Genomic DNA, 23,161 nt, shown 5'->3' on the forward strand with positions numbered 1-23,161 from the left:
AATATGCCAGCTACAAGTTATCAGCTGTCAGAGTTGTTATTGAGTTTGATCATGTAAACCTGGTTATCCACCCACATGGCTCACCCCCTAAAGTTTAACTGATACCTTGTGAACTACAGCCCCGACTATAAATCACACTGTCACTAAGTGTTGTAACCCAGGTTTCCCAAAAAAAACAAAGACATTTCTATAAGGCATGACATTTAAAGGGCTTAGAGATTGCCTCCCAGAATCTGAGGGTAAAGGATAGACCTCTCTTTCAGTAAGGTTAAATTCTTTACTACACAATGAGACACAATCCAATATCCTTAGAAATACTACCTCTATCTCAAATCACAAAGTATTCTCACACAAGCTTTATTGCTAATGGCTTATTCATGTAAGACTGCCTCATTATCCTAAATGAACTAGGTATAGGTAACTGGTTTTGTTATTTTCATTAGACTGATACCTCTGTATATCATAAGGATAGATGGTTTCTACTATTTGTAGAAAGCTTTAATTTCCTTATTTGTTGAATTAAAATGATATAGGAGATCAGATTCTCTAACATTTTCTCAAATCCAGAATTTGCTTAATTCTAAGATCTTCCTTAGTACAAAGATTTTTTTTAAATATTGAAATATACATCAACACTGTCAAATAACACTTTTCTGACCACTGCAATTGGGCTAGAGAATCCCACTACACCCTATACTTCACTCATAAAACGTTTCAGTTTGTTTTGTAAATGTCTGTTCACTTTTTTATGTTCTCCACTAGACTGCAAGCTATGTTTGACAGAAATTATGTATTCTTTGTCTTTTTATTCTTTATCTAACATACAGTTGGTACTCAATAAAGACATTTTCCCAAATTTGTTTTAATTTGAGTGTACCGTTGTAACACTCAGGACATTTAACATGGTTACAATACTGTTATCTTTTTTATAGTCCACAATGAAATTTCCCTAATAGTCCCAATAATGTGCTTTATAGTTGTTTGTTTTTTTTTCCCCAGGATTCAGTCATGCTTGGCACTTATTTGTAATGTATCTTTAGTGTACTTTAATCTAGATTCCTCTAGCTGATTTTCTTTCTTTCTTATCCTTAACATTGTTGGAGTCCAGGCCACTCAGATTGCATCCTCATGATCAGGTTCAGGTTAGACTTTTTAAAAAATAACACAATACTACCTAGGCAAATTAAAATCACATACACAGAATTCACTTTGTATTTTGCAAGAATATTTACACTTCCAAGGATATATGTCAAATACTTCAGGAGGGGCTTGTGTTGGAGGGAGGGAGATGTGAATGGAAATTAGGGATGAAGAAAAAAATAGCAGATAGGGATCTTGCCTTAACTGTTCTGAAATTGGGTCATGTACTAAGACTTATGACTAACCCAACTCTCTGTACCTAAGAACCAAAAGAGAACAGCACCACCCTAGAGATACCTCAAGAACAATCCCTCACCCTGCCCCAAATGTGGGTTCTAACTCTGTTCTCTGCAACATGCTTGCCCTCATACATTGAAGCAGCACTGACCACGGTTTGTTAGATGAACCAGTGATTCCAACTACATCCTCAGAACACTAAGGCCAGTTTAAACAAATCAAAAATGTTTATTTACTGTGAGACTCCTCAGAGTCTTTGGTACATTGTGCATCTCCAAGATGGCCACCTAGTATGAGGAATCTCTCAAATATTTTGGGTCTTGGAAGCTTTTATTTTTTGTAAACTTTGCATTCCATGAAAAGTTAGACATTTTTGGTGGCATAGTTTATATGTGTGCCTCACCTCAGGGGGTACAGAATGTTAGTTTGTTCCTCTATTTGTGATGTTGAGTTTGATAACTTGGTTGAGGGGTGTGCCACATTTTGTTTCATAATTACTTAGTTATCTTTGAGGGTGATAATTTGAGATTAGTATCCTAATCCTCAACAATCACTCACCCAGTGGTTTTTGGATCCATTGATACTCTTGCCTGTCCCTAAAGTTTTGAGTGAATAAACAAATGAAGGAAGGCAGAAAAAAAAGGATGAAAGGAAAGGACGGTGTCACAAACATAGGTTAACTCATAATGCATAAGATTCTAAGTAAGATTTTCCTTATTTAGAATTGAAACCTACTTTACATGCTATTTATTTTGTATAAGTTCATTTTCTATTAAATTTCCCTTCGCAGTCTTAATTTGAATTCACACACACACACATATATTCTCTTTGTTGATGGAATTTTAGAGCTAGAAGGGATCAAATATATCATAAAAGTAAATCCTTTCTTTTGACATGTGAGAAAACTGAAGCCCTGAGAGTTTGGGTCTTTTTAAGTACCAGAGTCAGGCTTAAACCCCAGTTCCCTGGCCACAAACTAGTCAGCTGCTATTTTAACTATGCACCATATTGGCTGAAATTATTTAGACCTCAAATGTTTTCCTTTAAGAAGCCAGACTGACTTCCTTTACTGATTAAGTTGCAATTCAATTACTTTCAATTTTTTTAGTCTTAAAATACATGTTTAGAAACTATATCAAGTACTTGTATATCAGAATGAAATAGTCTGAGAAGAAAAAATTATTCATATATAATTCATAGTCTTCCCCCAGCCCCATCACTTAAGCAAAAGCCTGTAATTACCTGCTCAGTTATACTTTGCACTTTCCCTCTCACAGATGAAGGATAGTTCCTTGCTGGTTGAGAAGCTAGTCTATCTACATATAAGGATATCATATGTGCAAAGGAAGAAAAATAATGATAACAGAGGGATTGTGTGTAAGATGATTTTATTGGGAGAGGTTTTGAAGAGAAGTGCCTTCTAGTTTGGGCTATGATGGAATTAAAAAGAAGAAAAAAAAAGATATTACAAAGTATTTTGTTTGCTTTTGAATGGGGTCCTCATTGACACTGTCTGAAAAATGGAAAGAAATACTTTGAATTATAATTTTATTACTTTGGTTCTGTCCTAAATCCTTATGGTTATTAACTAGGGCTATGTTTCAGGCTGGGTTCTCTAAAAAAAGTAAAGTGTACAAGCTGTGAAGCAGTGAATTCCAGGATCGGCAGGCAAGACCATAAATTTTCTCCTGATTCATGTAACCGCAGTGGCAGGCAAACCCAAGACTGGCAGGTCAGGGAGCAGGATTCTTGCTCACAGGCTGTGAAGATCCACGAATCCCAAGATTGACAGGTAAGCTGCTAGCTCAAGTCCCAAGAGCTGGAGGTCAGACAAAGAGGAGGCAGCTGCAGGATCCAGAGTGAGCAAAAAAACAGAGCGTCAGCGTATATTCAGATGCAGGCAACACCCTGGTCTTTTTTTGTGTTAGAATTTTGTTGTACATTTTTCTCCCTGTATTGTGGTCCCTATCAGAGCAGTCAGTGGTAGTAGCTGGGCACCATCTGGTTCTACTGGACTCAGTCTGGTGGAGGCCATGGTAGTAGTGGTCCTTTAGTCCTTTGGACCAGTCTTTCCCTTGTATCTTCAGTTTTCTTCATTTTCCCTTGCTCTTGAAGGGATGAGACCAGTGGAATATCTTGGATGGCCACTCAAAGGCTTTTAAGACCCCAGACACTACTCACCAAAATAGAATGTAGAACATTTTCTTTATAAACTGTGTTATGACAGTTGAGCTAGATATTCCCTGAGACCATGGTTCCCACAGCCCTCCACCTAGCAATTCGGTCCCTCAGGGAGTTTGGATGTATCTATGGAGCTTCCATGTCCTTGCTTTGCACAGGTTGTGTTGCCTTCCCCAGTATATTGTGTACTGTCTTACCCTTCATCAAAGTTACCATTTATCTATTGTAAGACAACTTTTGATGAGGATTCCTGAGAATACAAAGAAAGTGAAAAAAAAAGACAAAGGAACAGAATAAATACTTGTGCTGTTCAGAGCAGTTCATTCCATTTCTGTTTGAATATTGGACCATTGTAGCTTAATATTGGCCTCTAATGTTAATCTCAATGATTTGAGTTTCTGCATTATATGTAACAATCATCTCTTGAGGTCCATCTTTTAAGAGCACATCAATAAATAGGTAAATATGCCCTGCCCTGGAGCCTTGGTGGCATAGTGGTTAAGAGCTTGGCTCCTAACCAAAAAGACAGCAGTTCGAATCTACCAGCCACTTCTTGGAAACCCTATGGGGCAGTTCTACTCTGTCCTATTGGGTTGCTATGAGTCAGAATCAACTCAAAAGCAATGGGTTTAGTTTTTTGGTGCTCTAAATAATAGAATCAAAGACATTTCTCTAAATGATTGTGAAAAACGCATTTTACCTTCTACAGTCTTGATTCACCAGACCATTTTTACCATTTTATCCCCCATTGAGTTATATAATAATAATTAATAATGGCTAATAACTTTTGTTCTCATTGTAAGATTCAAACATGGCTGGCTGACTGGTGGCATGGCCCATGGTCTGTTTCCTGACCAAATGAATCCTCCTGGGAAAGAACAGGTTGAGAAAGTGAAAGGCAGGGAAAATTCGGCTTAACAGATGCTTCAGGTATCAAAGGGAGCCTTGATTTTATGTATAGCATCCTGTCAGCCTCTCAGCTCTGCCTCTGGCTCAGCGCCACAAAGGCCTTATAGAGAATGTTTTTGATTCTGAATCTTAGCAACCAATGTAACACAGTAGAACTGCCCCACAACGTTTTCTTGGCTGTAATCTTTACAGAAGCAGATCACCAGCCCTTTCTCCTGCAGAGCCACTGGGTTCAAACTACCAACCTTTTGGTTAGCAGCCAAGTACTTAGCCGTTGTGCTTTCAGGGCTCAGGAGTCATCACAACCCCCCTCTGAGACATGAGAACACTAAGCATCTCTACTTTGGTCTCTGGGCACAAAGTCAAAAAGGGGAGAATGCATTCTCCTTTTTCTGCAGGGAACACAGCTTGGCTTTGGCACCGTGAAGTTTCCAGAGAGCTCTCAACATTTATCATCACGAGAATTTAGCACCACAAAGGCCCCTCCAGATCCAAAGCATATGTGGCTGCTTATTAGGAATAGTGGCAGAAGGATTTGTTCCTGGGGACCGCCGGGTAAAGCTGGAGAAATTTTGAGAGAATCTGAGGTTCTAAAAATAGTGGTTATGGGCCAAAGTCAGGAGAAATACAGATTGTTGCTATTAATTTGCCTTAATTTTATCCTCTAGTTGAGTGTTATATAGTGAGATATGGGTAACATATTCTTGTTAGGGGAAACCCTGGTGGCGTAGTGGTTAAGTGCTACTGCTGCTAACCAAAGGGTCAGCAGTTCAAATCCGCCTTGGTCGGCACTCCTTGGAAACTCTATGGGCAGTTCTACTCTGTCCTATAGGGTCACTATGAGATGGAATTGATTCGACGGCACTGGGTGGGTATTCTTGTTAGGTTAATTCAAAATACTGTATTTTGAATATAGCTTAGTGAGATACAAAAATGAAAAAAACAATAAAATCAATTACAAATCAATATATATGTATTAAAAAAGACCTCTTGTTTGACACCATAATTATTTTCTTGCTACTCTAGACTATTTTTAAACGATGAAAACTTTGCTGTGATTTCTAAGTGCTAATTAATTCCAAAGCTGTCATGGGTCTGTAAATGGTAGCGAATGCAACTAGGAAACTGCAGAGGGTGTGATTTAGCAAAATATTGTCTATCTTTAAGTTCATGCTGATTGGTGTATAATGAATTGTCCTTCTATTTATTCCTATGCGTTCCTCATTTGTTTTTGAGAAATAAAAACATAGCCATTAACTTGAAGATGGCAAACTAGAGCAATTTTATTTCAGAGTAAACTATTAATGGTGGTGGCCTGTAAATACTGCTGCCAATTTTTTTTTTTTTTCTAAGCAGGTACAATTTAATTGTCTTAACATTGCTGTCAAATCTCCAAGAAATGTGCCACCTGGATTAGGTATTGCTTTCATGATGCAGAGCTCGGCTTTCACAAACCTTCATTCTGGTGCCTCTCCAGTGGCCTTTAGTGCTAGCACCAGTCAGAGTAACTAAAGGGGAAGGTGACTTCAGAGTTCCTCAGAGGTTAAGGAGGACAGCATCTCTAGATATCATGATCCCCTACCATGTAAGATTTTGTATTATTTGAGGACATGGATCTTCCTAAAATGAGTATAGTCACGTAGAATAATAATAATAATGAATGTAATAAGATCATGCTTTCTTAGAACCTTCAGACATTATTTTCCCCAGGTGACTTCATGTATTGCTCTGATGTCAACTGCCATTCCTGAAAAAAGGTTCATTTTTTATTTTGCGTATCTTTCTAAAATCCTTGAATTTTTAAACTTTTCACTTCTGGAATCTTAAACTTAATTTTCATTGTTGAAAATCAAACATATCTATCTTTCCTTCTAAGATATTTATTTCTTCTCATGACAATCCAAACCAAAAAACAAAACCCAGTGCTGTCGAGCTGATTCTGACCCATAGAGACCCTATAGGACAGAGTAGAACTGCCCCATAGAGTTTCCAAGGAGCACCTGGCAGATTCGAACTGCCGACCCTTTGGTTAGCAGCCATAGCACTTAACCATTATGCCACCAGGGTTTCTGTTATGACAATAGACTTTTTTTTTTTTTTTCAGGCATGGTCTGTCTTTATTTTCAGGAGTTCCTAGGGTGGTACAAATGGTTTAACATGCTTGGCTACCAATTGAAAGGTTGGAGGTTTGAGCCCACCTAGAGGTGCCTCGGAAGAGAGTCTTGGTGATCTATATCCCAAAAATCAGCCACTGAAAACCTTACGGAGCACACTTCTACTGTGACACACATGGGGTTGCCATGAGTTGGAATCAACTTGATTGTAATTGGTTTGGTTTGGTTTATTGGTCTTTACTTCCCAGAACTTGAAAACTGCATACAATTCTTACACATTCAAATATATGTGAGATTCACTAGGAGCAGTGTCCTAGTGCTGAGCTGAATCCTCAAGTTTCCCTGAGGTATAAGTATCACTGTGGATTACCAGTTCTAACTCTGGTCTACAATTTCCAAGCAATACAAAAGTGTGAATAGAGGGTTTTATAAAATATAAGGTTCTCTCAAAAAGATTTATGGTGTGTTTTTGGAATTAAAAAAAAAATCGGTGTTCTTGGTTGAAAGTTGGCAAACGTGTTTTCAACTTTGAAATGTCTGAAACTGAGATAACCCAATCAAAAACTGGACAAAGGACATGAATGGACACTTCACCAAACAGTATATTCAAATAGCCAACAGACTCATGAAAAGATACTCAACATCATTAACCATTAGAGAAATGCAGGTCGAAACAACAATGAAATACCATTTCACGCCTTAGGATAGCTAAAAAAAAAAAAAAAAAAAAATCACAAAATAACAGGGGTTGGAGAGGATACGGAGAAATTGGAACCCACATCCTTTGCTAGTGGGAATGCAAAATGGTATAGCCATTGTGGAAAACAATGTGACTATTCCTCAAAAAACTAGAGGTAGCGCTGCCATAATGCACAGTAAGTCCATTCCTAGGTATACACCCTAGGGATGTAATAGAAGGAACAGGAACAGACATATGCACACCTATGTTCATCACAGCACTGTTCACAAAGGCAAAAAGATGGAAACAACTTAAGTTTACATCAATGGGTGAATGGATAAGTAAATGTGGCACATACATACAATGGAATACTACTCAGCAATAAAGAAAAATGAGTCCCCAAAACATCTTGGAATATGATAAACCTGTAGAACATTATTTTGAGCGAATTACCCTCAATCACAAAAGAAACAAAACAAGTATTTTATGTTCTCACTTTCATGGAATGATATGAAGAGGTAAATATACAGAAACTAATGTTCATTAGTGGTTACCAGGGATTGGTAACCACTCTCTCTACACAGTAGACAGTTGTTATTTTTGGTAATGGGAAAGATAAAGATGAATGAGGGTGAAGTGTACACAGCTTGATGAAGGTAAACGTTTTCATAAAAGTATACCAGAAAAAAGGACCTGTTGGTAATTGCTATGGCATATATAATCTTAAGACAACAGCAAAAGCAACCAAAAAATGTATGTGCAGATATATATATATGTATGTATACAGGCATGTGTGTGTATAAGTATGTATATGAGTATATATGTGTGTATATATAGGTGTATGCATATGTAGATGTATATGCATATAAGTGCCTCTGTGCACACATATTCATATATATAATAAACTCTGAAACTTTCTCTTGAATGTAAAGTAGCTAAAGTGAAGGAAAAAATGATTAAGTAAAAGGGCTAAACAGAAGACTTCAAAGGGTGTCTCAAGAAGGCAAAGTAAAGTATTACAATGAAATGTGCGAAGACCTGGAGTTAAAAAACTGAAAGGGTGAGTAGTGTCTGGGATCTTAAAAGCTTGTGAGCAGTTATCTAAGATACAACTATTGGTCTCTACTCATCCAGAGCAAAAGAGAAAGAAGGAAACTAAAGACCTGAAGAAGAAACTATTCTACAAGACAAATAGTTTACAGGAAACATGGCCTCATCTACCCTGAGAACAGAAGAATTAGATGGTACCCAGCTACCACTACCAACCATTCTAATCAGGGCCACAATAGATGGACCCTGGTAGAATGGGAGAAAAATGTGGAACAGAATCTTAAATTCCTAAAACAAAAAATACAGACTTACTGAACTGGTTGAGAGTGGAGGACTCCCTGAGCCTACTGCTCTGTGATACTCTTCAAACCTTGAACCAAAACTAACCCCCGAGGTCACTTTTTGGCTAAATAACAGACTGGCTCACAAAAAAAATGAGTATCACTCATAAGTACTGTGCTCCTTTAAAAAATCACCTGTACAACACCAAGTGGTCAACGATTACCTTAAAATAAAGATGAGAATGTAATGGGGCAGGAAAACTAGATTAATGGAAATGGAACAACTAACACAGAAATAATGAGAATGTGCATGCATTGTGAAGAATGTAATGAATATCACCGAACAATATGAGCAGAAATTGTTGAGTGGGAACCTAAACTGCTGTGTAAACTTTCACCAGAAACACAATATATTATTTTTAAAAATGTCTGAAACTAGTTCTCTTCTTTCTTGGTAAAAGCTGAGACCAGTTACGTGTTCAACATCATGATCCGGGCTTTCCGTAACTGTTCAACCCATGAGCATTTGTACTTCCTGTGAACACAGCTATCACTGTGACCAGTCCTGTGAGGCAACATGATAGTGAAAGTACACAAATTTCACACTGCAAGTGAGTCTGTGATGCATTTTTACAACTTGTTATCTCAGTGAAGAAGGGAGTTGGAATCAGAATTTCTTGATTACTGATGAGTTTGCTGTTTCATTTCAGAGTCTCTTGGGAATCAACATCCGTGATAATCAGAGTCAAACATGGGACCACTAAGAACATTGGCACCATTTCTTCCTTCAGCATACCTTCACAGATGTTGTTGTTGTCAGGTGCTGTCAGGTCAGCTTTGGCTTATAGCGACTCTATGTACAACAGAACAAGACGCTGCCCAGTCCTGTACCATCCTCACAATCATTACTATGCTTAAACCCATTGTTGCAGCCACTATATCAAACCATCAGGTTGAGGGTCTTCCTCTTTTTTACTGACTCTCTACTGATTTCCTTCTCCAGGGACTGATCCCTTCTGATAACACATCCAAAGTATGTGAGACATAGTCTTGCCATCCTTGGTTCTAAGGGGCATTCTAGATGTACTGCTTCCAAGACAGATTTGTTCCTTCTTTTAGCAGTTCATGGTATATTCAATATTCTTTGCCGACACCCAATTCAAAGGCATCAATTCTTCTTTGGTCTCCTTATTCATCGTAGAGCTCTCACATGCATGGGAGGTGATTGAAAACACCATGGCTTCCTGGGTCAGGTGCACCTTAGTCTTCAAGGTGACATCTTTGCTTTTCAACACTTTAAAGAGGACTTTTGCAGCAGATTTTCCCAAGGCAATGCACCTTTTGATTTCTTGACTGCTGCTTCCATGGGTGTTGATTATGGATACAAGTAAAATGAAATCCTTGACAACTTCAATCTTTTCTTCATTTATCATGATGTTGCTTATTGGTCCAGTTGCGAGGATTTTTGTTTTCTTCATGTTGAGGTGTAATCCACACTGAAGGCCATAGTCTTTGATCTTCATTAGTGAGTGTTTCAATTCCTCTTCACTTTCAGCAAACAGGATTGTGTCATCAACATAATGCAAATTTTTAATATGTCTTCCTCCAATCTTGATGTCCCATTCTTCTTCATAGAGTTCAGCTTCTTAGATTATTTGCTCAACATACAGATTGAATAGGTATGGTGAAAGGATACAACCCTGACGCACACCTTTCCTGACTTTAAACCACGTGATATCCCCTTGTTCTGTTTGAACGACTGCCTCTTGATTTATGTACGGGTTCCTCATGAGCACAATTAAGTGTTCTGGAACTCCCATTCTTCACAATGTTATCCAGAATTTGTTATGATCCACACAGCCGCATGCCTTTGCATAGTCAATAAAACACAGGTAAACATCTTCCTGGTATTCTCTGCTTTTAGCCAGGATCCATTTGACATCAGCAGTGATATCCCTCATTCCATGTCCTCTTCTGAATCCGGCTTGAATTTCTGGCAGTTCCTTGTTGATGTACTGCTGCAACTGCTTTTGAATGATCTTCAGCAAAATTTTACTTGTGTGTGATATTAATGATATTGTTCGATAATTTCCGCATTCAATCAGATCACTTTTCTTGGGAATAGTCGTAAATACGGATCTCTTCCAGTCGGTATGGCCATGTAGTTGTCTTCCAAATTTCTTGGTATAGACAAGTGAGCACTTCCAGCACTGCATTCATGTGTTGAAACTTCTCAGTTGATAGTCTGTCAATTCCTGGAGCCTCGTTTTTCGCCGATGTCTTCAGTGCAGCTTGGACTTCTTCCTTCAGTACCATAAGTTTCTGGTCATATGCTACCTCTTGAAATGATTGCATGTTGATCAATTCTTTTGGTATAATGACTCTGTGTATTTCTTCCATCTTTTTTTGATGCTTCCAGTGTCGTTTAATATTTTTCCCATAGAATCCTTCACTATTGCAATTCGAAGCTTGAATTTTTCTTCAGTTCTTTCAGCTTGAGAAATGCCGACCATGTTCTTCCCTTTTGATTTTCTATCTCCAGCTCTTTGCACATGGCATTATAAGACTTTACTTTGTCTTCTTGAGCCCCCCTTTGAAATCTCCTGTTTAGCTCTTTTATTCATCATTTCTTCCTTTTGCTTTAGATACTTGATGTTCAAGAGCAGGTTTCAGAGTCTCTTCCAACATCCATTTTGGTCTTTTCTTTCCTGTCTTTTCAGTGACCTCTTGCTTTCTTCATGTATGATGTCCTTGATATCATTCCACAGCTGATCTGGTCTTCAATCATTAGTGTTCAGTGACTCAAATCTATTCTTGAGATGGTCTCTAAATTCAGGTGGGATATACTGAAGTCACACTTTGACTGTCATGGATTTGTTCTAATTCAGTTTCAACTTGAACTTGCAGATGAGTGGTTGATGGTCTGTTCCACAGTTGGAAGTTGGCCTTGTTCTGACTGATGATATTGAGCTTTTCTATCATCTCTTTCCACAGATGTAGTGGATTTGATTTCTGTGTATTCCATTTGGGGAAGCCCACGTGTATAGTTGCCGTTTGTGTTGGTGAAAAACGTATTTGCAATGAAGAAGTCATTGGTCTTGCAAAATTCAATCATGCCATCTCTGGGATCGTTTCTACCACCAAGGCCATAGCTTGCAACTACTGATCCTTCTTTGTTTCCGAATTTGCTTTCCAGTCACCAATTATCAGTGCATCTTGATTGCATGTATGATCAATTTCAGACTGTATAAGTTGGTAAAAATCTTCAATTTCTTCCTCTTTAGCCTTAGTAATTGGTACATAAATTTGAACAATAGTTGTATTAATTGGTCTTCCTTGTAGGCATATGGATATTATCCTATCACTGACAACCTTGTACTTCAGGAGAGATCTTGAAATGTTCTTTTTGATGATGAATGCAACACTATTCCTCCTCAAGTTGTCATTCCCGGCATAGAGGACCATATGATTGTCTGATTCAAAATGGCCAATACCAGTCTATTTCAGCTCACTAATGCCTAGGATATTAATGTTTCTACATTCTTTTTCATTTTTGAGGATTTCTGATTTTCCTGAATTCATACTTTGTACATCCCACGTTCTGTTTGTTAATGGATGTTTGCAGCTATTTCTTCTCATTTTGAGTCATGCTGCATCAGCAAATGAAGGTCCCGAAAGCTTGACTCCATCCACTTCATTAAGGTCAACTCTACTTTGAGAAGGAAGCTCTTCCCCAGTCGTATTTTGAGTGCCTTCCAACATGGGGGCTTATCTTCTGGCACTATATCAGACAGTGTTCCATTGCTATTCATGAGGTTTTCACTGGCTAATCTTTTCAGAAGTAGATTACCGGGTTTTTCTTCCTAGTCTGTCTTAGTCTGGAAACCTGTCCACCATGGGTGACCCTGCTGGTATTTGACTACTGGTGGCATAGCTTACAGCATCACAGCAACGTGAAAGCCTCCGCAGTATGACAAACTGACAGACATGTGGGGTACCTTCACAGTAGGTGCCGTGAGTGTAGCGACATATAACTTGAAAACTCTGGTGCACTGGCAATATATTAGTGGTAAACAATGCTTCAGAATATATTTGATTTGAACCTTTATTTAGTTGTGGTGGTTAGAGGAACCCATAACTCAGTTTAGCATTATTTTTACAAAATTAACATTTACAGGAAGGACTAAGAGAAATTTGAAGATCCTCGTAAAAACAGTCGGAAAAGCCTTCTGTACAGAAACTGCCATTTTTACCAATGGTGTAGGGCATGCAAAGGCATTAGGATGTCATGACTTATCTACTTCCTTATAAAGAAGACAGATAGTGCTGTTCTTCTGTAGAAATCTAGGTGTTCTATAGGACAAAATGCCATGCTTAATACTATTCTCTTCCACCATGATGAGATTCAACCGTGTCTGAAAATCCATACTCGCAAAATCAAGAGGCCTCATGAGCAGCCAGGGTTATCTCTTGGGGTTCTTGTGAAGGGGCACTGTACCAAGGGATAGTCTTTTTTGGATCTTTGGGGAGGTAAGCAGGATTCTTTAGAAGGTGGTGAAGACTTCCGTGAGTTCCGTTACTAGAAACTGGTATCAAATTCAGTAAATCACACATGAAGTTATAGACTTCAGTTTTCAAAGAGGTCAACTTCAATGCCGTGTTTGAATCCGGATCCATAGCCAATAGCAAACCAGGCTTGAATACTTGGAAATACTTTATCAGAGCCATGAAATCTACTTTCACAATATTTTCTCTCTGAAGGATTCAATGCAAGTTGTCACTGAAGATTCAAATAGAATGTCAAAGACTCAATTTTGTCACTCTTGGCAAAGTGCAAATGCTTGGGTAAGAAATGTGTCAAGTAAGGTTTCAAGTGCTGGTTTGGTTCCTGGCAAGAAAGATTTCTGGCTGTACCATCACAATTAAATGAGTGTTATTTGGGACATCAGAAGTTCTCAACTGAATTTCAGATCCACAGAAAATTTTAATATTTTTAACATTCCCAAATATTTATTCAGATGTACATACTTCTTACAGCTGCTTTATTCCTTATCATGCTCTGAAATGAGAGTGAAGTTCAGGCACCTATGCAAATTCAGCACCTTCAGAACAACCGTTAGCATGCTGACCATATTTTCAATCCTCTGCAACGTTTGGTGGCTTCATTGCTGACTGGTCTATATGAAGGTCCTAAAGAATCTGGTTCTTCTAAACACAGAATATAAAAGTGTAGCCTTTCATTTTCAGGAAGCTACAGCCTCTTAAGAACAGTTAAAATTCTTTCTTCAAATAGGGTACTGAACCATTATATATTTTAGAGATGTTTGGGAGAATTCCATTAATATCCACATCTGATCCTGTACTCACCTCCAAAAAGTAAAAAAAAAAAAAAAAAAAAATGTGTCAGACTTGAGGCCTTGATATTTAGCTGTGAGCCAAATTTGTTCTCCTTTGTACCAGTCAGGATTAAATTTCTCTTTACTTTGAAGTGGAAAGAAAATATTCATTTTTTTTTGAATCATACATTTTATTGTCAATTATGCCGTGGGATTCTGAATAAAGACCTATGACAATGCTGTAGTCAGTGGGGAAAGTTTTTGTTGGATATATTGTTCTCCTGTTTTTAACATACATCCCACAGTTTTTTAGTCTGCTAACAACAAGAAGAGGTCTACCTCAGTGTGTAAATATTCTGCCCTGAAATCATTTGTCTTAGTTATCTAGTGCTGCCATAACACAAACACCACAAGTAGATGGTTTTAAAGAACAGAAATTAATTTTCTCACAGATCAGGAAGTTAGAAGTTCAAATTCAGGATGTGGCTCCAGGGTTAAGTCACTCCTTGTCTATTTCAGTTTCTAGTTGTAGTTGTTATTAGCTACTGTGGAGTCTGCCCCCTAGTGATGACAACCCATGCACAAGCGAAAGGAACACTGGTCCTGCACTGCCCTATGATTGGTTGCAGATCAGAGTATTGTGATCCATAGGATTTTCAGCAATTCTTGTAGATGCATCTGCCTCCATTGACTGTCCTCCTTTTCTCCCTCTGCATGTCTCTGTGTCCATTCTCCCTTTTTATAACTCAGAAGTGATTAAATTTAGAACCTACCCTACTTGGGTATGATCTAATTAACACAACGAAGAAACCTTTATTTCAAAACAGAATTCCATTAACAGGTATAGGAATTAGGATTTTAATACATATTTTGGGGGACACCGTTCATTCCATTACACCATCCAAAGAAACTAAGAGGGTAGGAGTTATTTCGGACCCTCCTAGACAGTGGCTCATGAATGTCCACACATGTTCTTCTACCCAATTTTTCTCACCTTGGTACACAGGGCTGTCGCTGATGCAAGAGTCACCCTTGTCTCTCCAGTCATCTGAACAGGAGAGTAGAGGCTTCTGGACAACCCCTTCTCACCACACCTGAATTTTCTGCAAGTCTATGTATATTCTAGTTCTATGTATGTCTCCTGGTCACCTAGACAGCAGCTTCCAGGGTCATTTCACGCAACATCAGCAGGAGTTCCCAAATGTTCTCTCGAAACAGCGACCTTTACAACTTTTAACTACTTTTTCATAACTTGGTCTCCACTGGAAAATGCAGTCAAGTATTGTTGTTAACACGTAGACTGACAATACCAGCGTGAACATGCCTAGCCTCACTGTAGCCTATACTAAACTAATAGGTTACTCTTCTTTTAGAAACTGTTATCAAGAACTATGAAGGGTCTGAGATTCTACCCTATTAACAAGCTAATGAGTAAGCTTGCCAAAGTTTCTTGAGTTGGAGAAAAAGGACTTTGTTACTCACAGAGTAGCAAGCAGTATGAACATCAGCATATTTGCATCAGTTCCTCTTGTCCTCAAGTTCCACGGAGGAAACACAGATAGACTTGGATGGATGTCTTCATGCACAGTGGGTTGAATTATAAGAGAGGAAACCTGAGCTTAAGGAATCAGAATTTTTTATAATGGGCAGCATGTATGCCTGCTCTTTGAGCTGGACAGAAACACTGTATCTTTCAAGGAGGTTTGCTATAGAAACATCCTTGAAAATACATTTCAAAACAAAGGACAGTCAGTACCTCAGTTTGCAAGATGTGCAAAAACATAAGAAACTCAAGGAAAAATAGTCTCACAACAAGGTTATGGGATCAGTCTCCTTCCCAAAGCCATGAGCTGGTCAGAATGTATGTCTTTCTGAAAGTACAACTGAGATCAGTACTTAGTGGTGTGCTGATAAATGTTTAACAACTAGCTTTCTGAAAAAAGAAAAAGTCCTAATTTGCAGCCTTTGGGGGTTTCTATGCTCATATCATGGCTGATTTTGAGCTATTAATTGGATGTCAATGAATGCAAAGTTTAGAAGAGATGCACAGTAGTGCCCCATGTACCACTGTACCGTATTTCTACCATACAGATTTTTGAAGGCTGGGAATTCCAGAACACTTCAGTTGTGCTCATGCAGAACCTGTACATGGATCAAGAGGCAGTCATTCAAACAGATCGGGTTATACACTTCATGGTTTAAAATTGGAAAAGGTGTGAGGCAGGGTTGTACCTTTTACCTTATTTACCCTATCTGTATGTTTTTGTTGTTGTGTGCCATCGTGTCAATTCTAACTCACAGTGACCCTATACGACAGAGTAGAACTGCCCCATAGGGTTTTCAAGGTGGTAATTTTTATGAGCAGATGGCCAGGTCTTTTCTTCTAAGGAGTTGCTGGTAGGTTCAAACCACAGACCTTTCATTTACCAGCCAAGAACTTAACCATTTCACCGCCAGGTCTGCTTTCAATCTGTGTGCTGAACAAACAATCCAGGAAGCTGAACTGTGTGAAGAAGAACACAGCATCAGGATTGGAGAAAGACTCATTAATAATCTTTGACAAACAGATGACAAAACTTTGCTTGCTGAAAATGAAGACACCCTGAAGTACTTATTGATGAATGTAAAAGACCACAGCCTTGACTATGGATTACGCCTGAATGTGAAGAAAATGAAAACCTTACAAATGGACCGAAAAACTACATAATGATAAATGGAGAAAAAATTGAAGTTGTCAACAATTTCATTCTATTCAGATCAACAATCAATGTCCATGGAAGCAGCAGTCAAGAAATCAGATGTATTGCATCCAGCAAATCTGCTGCAAAAGACTTCTTTAAAGTTTTATAAAGCAAACATATCACTTTGTTGACTAAGATGCACTTGACCCAAGCCATACACATGCCTCATATGCATGCAAAAGCTGTACAATGAAAAAGGAAGACAAAAGAAAAATAGATGCATTCAGATTGTGGTGTTGGTGAAGAATATTGAATATACCATGAACTGGCAGAAAAACAAATCAGTCTTAGAAGAAATACAACCAGAATGCTTCTTAGCTTCTTACCAGGGCTGGCAACACTTTGGCTTGTTTACTTTGGACACATCATCAGGAAAGACAAATTGCTAGAAAAGAACATTACGTTTGGTAGAGGGTCAGCAAAAACGAGGGAACGCCTCAATGAAATGGATTGATGCACAGCCACAACAATGGATTCAAACATACCCATGATCATGAAGATGGCACAGGATCAGGCAATGTTTTGTGCTGTTATGTATAAGGTCACCAGAAGTCAGAGTTGACTTGATTGTAACTAACAACAACACCATACAGATATATAATAGACATGAATAATATATCAAGAGCACAGTGATACTAAAGCGTAGTAAAATCATTAGGAACTAAAGAGTTTGAGTATTTAATATTGTTTTTCTTTTTAATATAGTTTATTTAATTATTAATTTACATGACTTAATTTTTAATAATAGCCATGTTTAATAACCAGCTTGTGAAAATTCTGAAAATTTAACAATTGGCTCTTGTAAGGTATTATGGATTGGCTTCAATAAACCACGGCTGGACATACAGATGATTTCAGTGGATATATTGTTAATTATTAAGCGTCATCTATGGATAGTAATCAAAAGGCTAGAAAACAACTGGAAGTCTGATGTACACTATTGTTCTTAATTTTATTAATTAATATTTATTTCAAGTGTAATATGTGTCAGCTCTAGTCTAAGTACATTAGATGGGTTATGTTAATTTATTTGGTTTCATATAATCATTGTTCAATATATGTATGAAGTTCTGTCTTTATATCAGTGATATTTTAACCTCTTTTGGATTATGGACTCTTCGAGAATTTACTTAAAGCTATAGACTTGCTTTGCCCATAATTTTAGGGAATACATGGATTCCCTGAATCCCATTGCTGGGTTTCCACTTTAAAACTCTCTATTTTGGATGTCTTATTATGTGCTTATGAAATAGTATTGCAATAAAATTTTCTGTTTCTAAACTCTGACTTACTTTAAGCAGTATTTAACAGCATAGAAATTCAGGGATAGAATTTTGACAACCCTATCAAGTAAATTACATTATATGAAGAGAATGTTCTTATCCTGAGGAAATAGCAAAAACACAATGTGTGCTAAAGTGATAGTTACAGAATAATTTATATTAGGGTAAAACTGGAAACAATTTAGACATCCAGTAACAGGGTGTGGAATCCCTGGGTGGTGCAAATGGTTAACACACTCAGGCGCTAACTGAAAGGTTGGAGTTTCAAGTTCATTTAGAGGAACCTCAGAAGAAAGGGCTGGTTATCTACTTCCAAAAAACCCCTGTGGAGCACAGTTCTTCTCTGACAAACATGGGGTTGCCATGAGTTGGAGTCAACTCCAGGGCAACTGGCATAATAACGTATGGGTTCAACAAATTATGATAAAACGTCATGAAGCCATCTGTAATGAAGATGCACATCAGTATTTAATGTTGATGGCCTATCACTGTGTCAAAAAAACAGGTTCCTAAGGAGCATATACGGAAATCCTGATGGATTAGTGTTTAAGAGCTACTATGGCTGCTAACCAAAAGATTGGCAGTTCAAATCTACCAGGTGCTCCTTGGAAACTCTATGTGGCGGTTCTACTCTGTCCTATAGGGTCGCTATGAGTAGGAATCAACTTGACAGCAGCGGGTTTTTGGTTTTAAGAAACATAAGTACTATAATCTGTTTTGAAAAATATATATACCTATGGAAAATAGTTCGGGAAAGTTTGGTTCTTAAACTATTTATGCTAGTTTAAATAAAGAAGGATCATTGATGGGCTACGTGAGGAATTTTAAAGGAAATCTCTCATGGGTCCAAGAGTTGAAGCCATTATATGGCTGATGTCATGGAGTCTGGAGCTAGAGTTAACATAATAAGGAGGCTCTAGGAGATCAGAGTTCAAAGCCTTCCCATGAATAATTATAATAAAAAGCAAACCCATTGCCATAAAGTTGATTCAGACTCATAGTGACTCCATAGGGTTTCCAATGCTGTAAATCTCTATGAAAGCAGGCTGCCACAACTTTCTGCCGTGGATCCTCTGGCGGTTTCGAACTACTCATCTTTTAATTAGCAATTGCTCGCTTTAACCACTGGACCACCAGGGCTTTTTTCCCTTCTACGTGACTCAGCCTCACTGTGTTTCTCGGTTTCTTTTTCTACTTTCGTACCCATAGTTAAAAAAAAAAATTTTTTTTTTTTTAACTTAACTCACCCATAGCACACCATGGTTTCCCTAATTCATGAACTTTGGTTTTATATCTTATTGCTATTTTTTTGTAGTTTAAATTTCCAAAATAGAACTTGTTGGCTTAGTTTATCTTATGGATCTAGGCCACACAGGTTTGTTCCTGGACAACCTGTTGGTTGGTTTTCCTGGGGAGATGTTCACAAACAGTAGGGTGATGGAGTTAGGTGATAAGTTATAAGTGGTAGAAAAGGCCTTTTCATTTAGAAAGAACTTGGGCAAGTAGGCAGCATGAAATAAGTCTAAAAGGCAAAGGTCGTTGCCGTTGGGCATCGTCTAGTAAATTTTTTTTTTTTTTTATTAAGCTTCAAGTGAACATTTACCATTCCAATCAGTCTGTCACATGTAGGTTTACATACATCTTACTACCTTCTCCCACTTGCTCTCCCCCTATTGAGTCAGCCCCCACAGTCTCTCGTTTCGTGCCAATTTTGCCATCTTCCCTCTCTCTCTATCTTCCCATCCCCCCTCCAGTCAAGAGTTGCCAACACACTCTCCCGTGTCCACCTGATTTAATTAGCTCACTCTTCATCAGCATCTCTCTGCCCCCCACTGACCAGTCCTTTTCATGCCTGATGATTTGTCTTCGGGGATGGTTCCTGTCCTGTGCCATCAGAAGTTCTGGGGAGCATTGTCTCTGGGATTCCTCTAGTCGCAATCATACCATTAATAAAAAAAAAAAAGCCATCGTAGGTGTGGTCTTTTAATGAGAATTTGGGGTCTGTATCCCATTGGTCTCCTGCTCCCTCAGGAGTTGTCTGTTGTGTTCCCTGACAGGGCAGACATCGATTGTGGCCAGGCACCAACTAGTTCTTCTGGTCTCAGGATAATGTAGGTCTCTGGTTCATGTGGTCCTTTCTGTCTTTTGGGTTCTTAGTTGTCGTGTGACCTTGGTGTTCTTCCTTTGCCTTTGCTCCAGGTGGGTTGAGACCAATTGATGTATCTTAGATGGCCGCTTGTTGGCATTTAGGACCCAGGTGCCACAACTCAAAGTGGGATGCAGAGTGTTTTCATAATAGAATTATTTTGCCCATTGACTTAGAAGTCCCCTCAAACCAAGTTCCCCAGACCCCAGCCCCTGCTCCGCTGACCTTTGAAGCTTTCATTTTATCCCGGAAACCTCTTTGCTTTTAATCCAGTCCAATTAGGCTGATCTTCCTTGTATTGAGTGTTGTCCTTCCCTTCACCCAAAGCAGTTCTTATCTACAGATTGATCAATAAAAAGCCCTCTCCCTCCCTCCCTCCCTCCCCCCTTTGTAACCACATAAGTATGTGTTCTTCTCCGTTTTTTCTATTTCTCAAGATCTTATAATAGTGGTCTTATACAATATTTGTCCTTTTGCAACTGACTCATTTCGCTCAGCATAATGCCTTCCAGATTCCTCCTTATGAAATGTTTCAGAGATTCGTCACTGTTCTTTATCGATGCGTACTATTCCATTGTGTGAATATACCACAATTTATTTACCCATTCGTCCGTTGACGAACATCTTGGTTGCTTCCAGCTTTTTGCTATTGTAAACAGAGCTGCAATAAACATGGGTGTGCATATATCTGTTTGTGTGAAGGCTCTTGTATGTTTAGGGTATATTCCGAGGAGTGGGATTTCTGGGTTGTATACGCCAGATGGATTTCCAAAGTGGTTGTACCATTTTACAATCCCACCAGCAGTGTACGAGAGTTCCAATCTCTCCACAGCCTCTCCAACATTTATTATTTTGTGTTTTTTGGATTAATGCCAGTCTAGTTGGTGTGAGATGGAATCTCATCATAGTTTTAATTTGCATTTCTCTAATGGCTAATGATCGAGAGCATTTTCTCATGTATCTGTTGGCTGCCTGAATATCTTCCTTAGTGAAATGTGTGTTCATATCCTTTGCCCACTTCTTGATTGGGTTGTTTGTCTTTTTGTGGTTGAGTTTTGACAGAATCATGTAGATTTTAGAGATCAGGCGCTGGTCGGAGATGTCATAGCTGAATATTCTTTCCCAGTCTGTAGGTGGTCTTTTTACTCTTTTGGTGAAGTCTTTAGATGAGCATAGGTGTTTGATTTTTAGGAGCTCCCAGTTATCTGGTTTCTCTTCATCATTTTTGGTAATGTTTTGTATTCTGTTTATGCCCGTATTAGGGCTCCTAGGGTAGATCCTATTTTTTCTTCCATGATCTTTATCGTTTTAGTCTTTATGTTTAGGTCTTTGATCCACTTGGAGTTAGTTTTTGTGCATGGTGTGAGGTATGGGTCCTGTTTCATTCTTTTGCACATGAATATACAGGTATGCCAGCACCATTTGTTAAAAAGACTATTATTTCCCCAATTTACTGACACTGGTCCTTTGTCAAATATCAGCTGCTCATACGTGGATGGATTTATATCTGGGTTCTCAATTCTGTTCCATTGGTCTATGTGCCTGTTGTTATACCAGTACCAGGCTGTTTTGACTACTGTAGCTATATAATAGGTTCTGAAATCAGGTAGGGTGAGGCCTCCCACTTTCTTCTTCTTTTTCAGTAATGTTTTGCTTATCCGGGGGTTCTTTCCTTTCCATATGAAATTAGTGATTTGTTTCTCTATCCCCTTAAAGTATGACATTGGTATTTGGATTGGAAGTGCGTTATATGTATAAATGGCTTTTGGTAGAATAGACATTTTTACTATGTTAAGTCTTCCTATCCATGAGCAGGGTATGTTTTTCCACTTAAGTATGTCCTTTTGAATTTCTTGTAGCAGAGTTTTATAGTTTTCTTTGTATAGGTCTTTTACATCCTTGGTAAGATTTATTCCTAAGTATTTTATCTTCTTGGGGGCTACTGTGAATGGTATTGATTTGGTTAATTCCTCTTCGGTGTTCTTTCTGTTGATGTAGAGGAATCCAAGTGATTTTTGTATGTTTATTTTATATCCTGAGACTCTTCCAAACTCTCCTATTAGTTTCAGTAGTTTTCTGGAGAATTCCTTAGGGTTTTCCATGTATACGATCATGTCATCTGCAAGTAGTGATAGCTTTACTTCCTCCTTGCCAATCTGGATACCCTTTATTTCTTTGTCTAGCCTAATTGCCCTGGCTAGGACTTCAAGCACGATGTTGAATAAGAGCGGTGATAAAGGGCATCCTTGTCTGGTTCCCGTTCTCAAGGGAAATGCTTTCAGGTTCTCTCCATTTAGAGTGATATTGGCTGTTGGCTTTGCATAGATGCCCTTTATTATGTTGAGGAATTTTCCTTCAATTCCTATTTTGGTAAGAGTTTTTATCATAAATGGGTGTTGAACTTTGTCAAATGCCTTTTCTGCATCTATTGATAAGATCATGTGGTTTTTATCTTTTGTTTTATTTATGTGATGGATTACATTAATGGTTTTTCTGATATTAAACCAGCCTTGCATACCTGGTATAAATCCCACTTGATCAGGGTGTATTATTTTTTTGATGTGTTGTTGGATTCTATTGGCTAGAATTTTGTTGAGGATTTTTGCATCTATGTTCATAAGGGATATAGGTCTAAAATTTTCTTTTTTTGTAATGTCTTTACCTGGTTTTGGTATCAGGGAGATGGTGGCTTCATAGAATGAGTTGGGTAGTATTCCGTCTTTTTCTATGCTTTGAAATACCTTCAATAGTAATGGTGTTAAGTCTTCTCTGAAGGTTTGGTAGAACTCTGCAGTGAAGCCGTCTGGGCCAGGACTTTTTTTTGTTGGAAGTTTTTTGATTACCGTTTCAATCTCTTTTTTTGTTATGGGTCTATTTAGTTGTTCTACTTCTGAATGTGTTAGTTTAGGTAGGTAGTATTGTTCCAAGAATTTATCCATTTCTTCTAGGTTTTCAAATTTGTTAGAGTACAATTTTATGTAGTAATCTGAAATGATTCTTTTGATTTCATTTGGTTCTGTTGTGATGTGGTCCTTCTCGTTTCTTATTCGGGTTATTTGTTTCC

The 23,161-nt window shown here is 38.2% G+C and overlaps 1 pseudogene; it reads right to left on the reverse strand.

Annotated features, from left to right (window-relative positions):
* Positions 1–7,056: 7,056 nt before the first annotated feature.
* LOC126058090 (ectonucleotide pyrophosphatase/phosphodiesterase family member 1-like) lies at positions 7,057–15,249 on the reverse strand (annotated as a pseudogene).
* Positions 15,250–23,161: the final 7,912 nt, after the last annotated feature.

This window comes from Elephas maximus, chromosome 14 (assembly GCF_024166365.1).
Source record: "Elephas maximus indicus isolate mEleMax1 chromosome 14, mEleMax1 primary haplotype, whole genome shotgun sequence".
NCBI lineage: Eukaryota > Metazoa > Chordata > Mammalia > Proboscidea > Elephantidae > Elephas > Elephas maximus.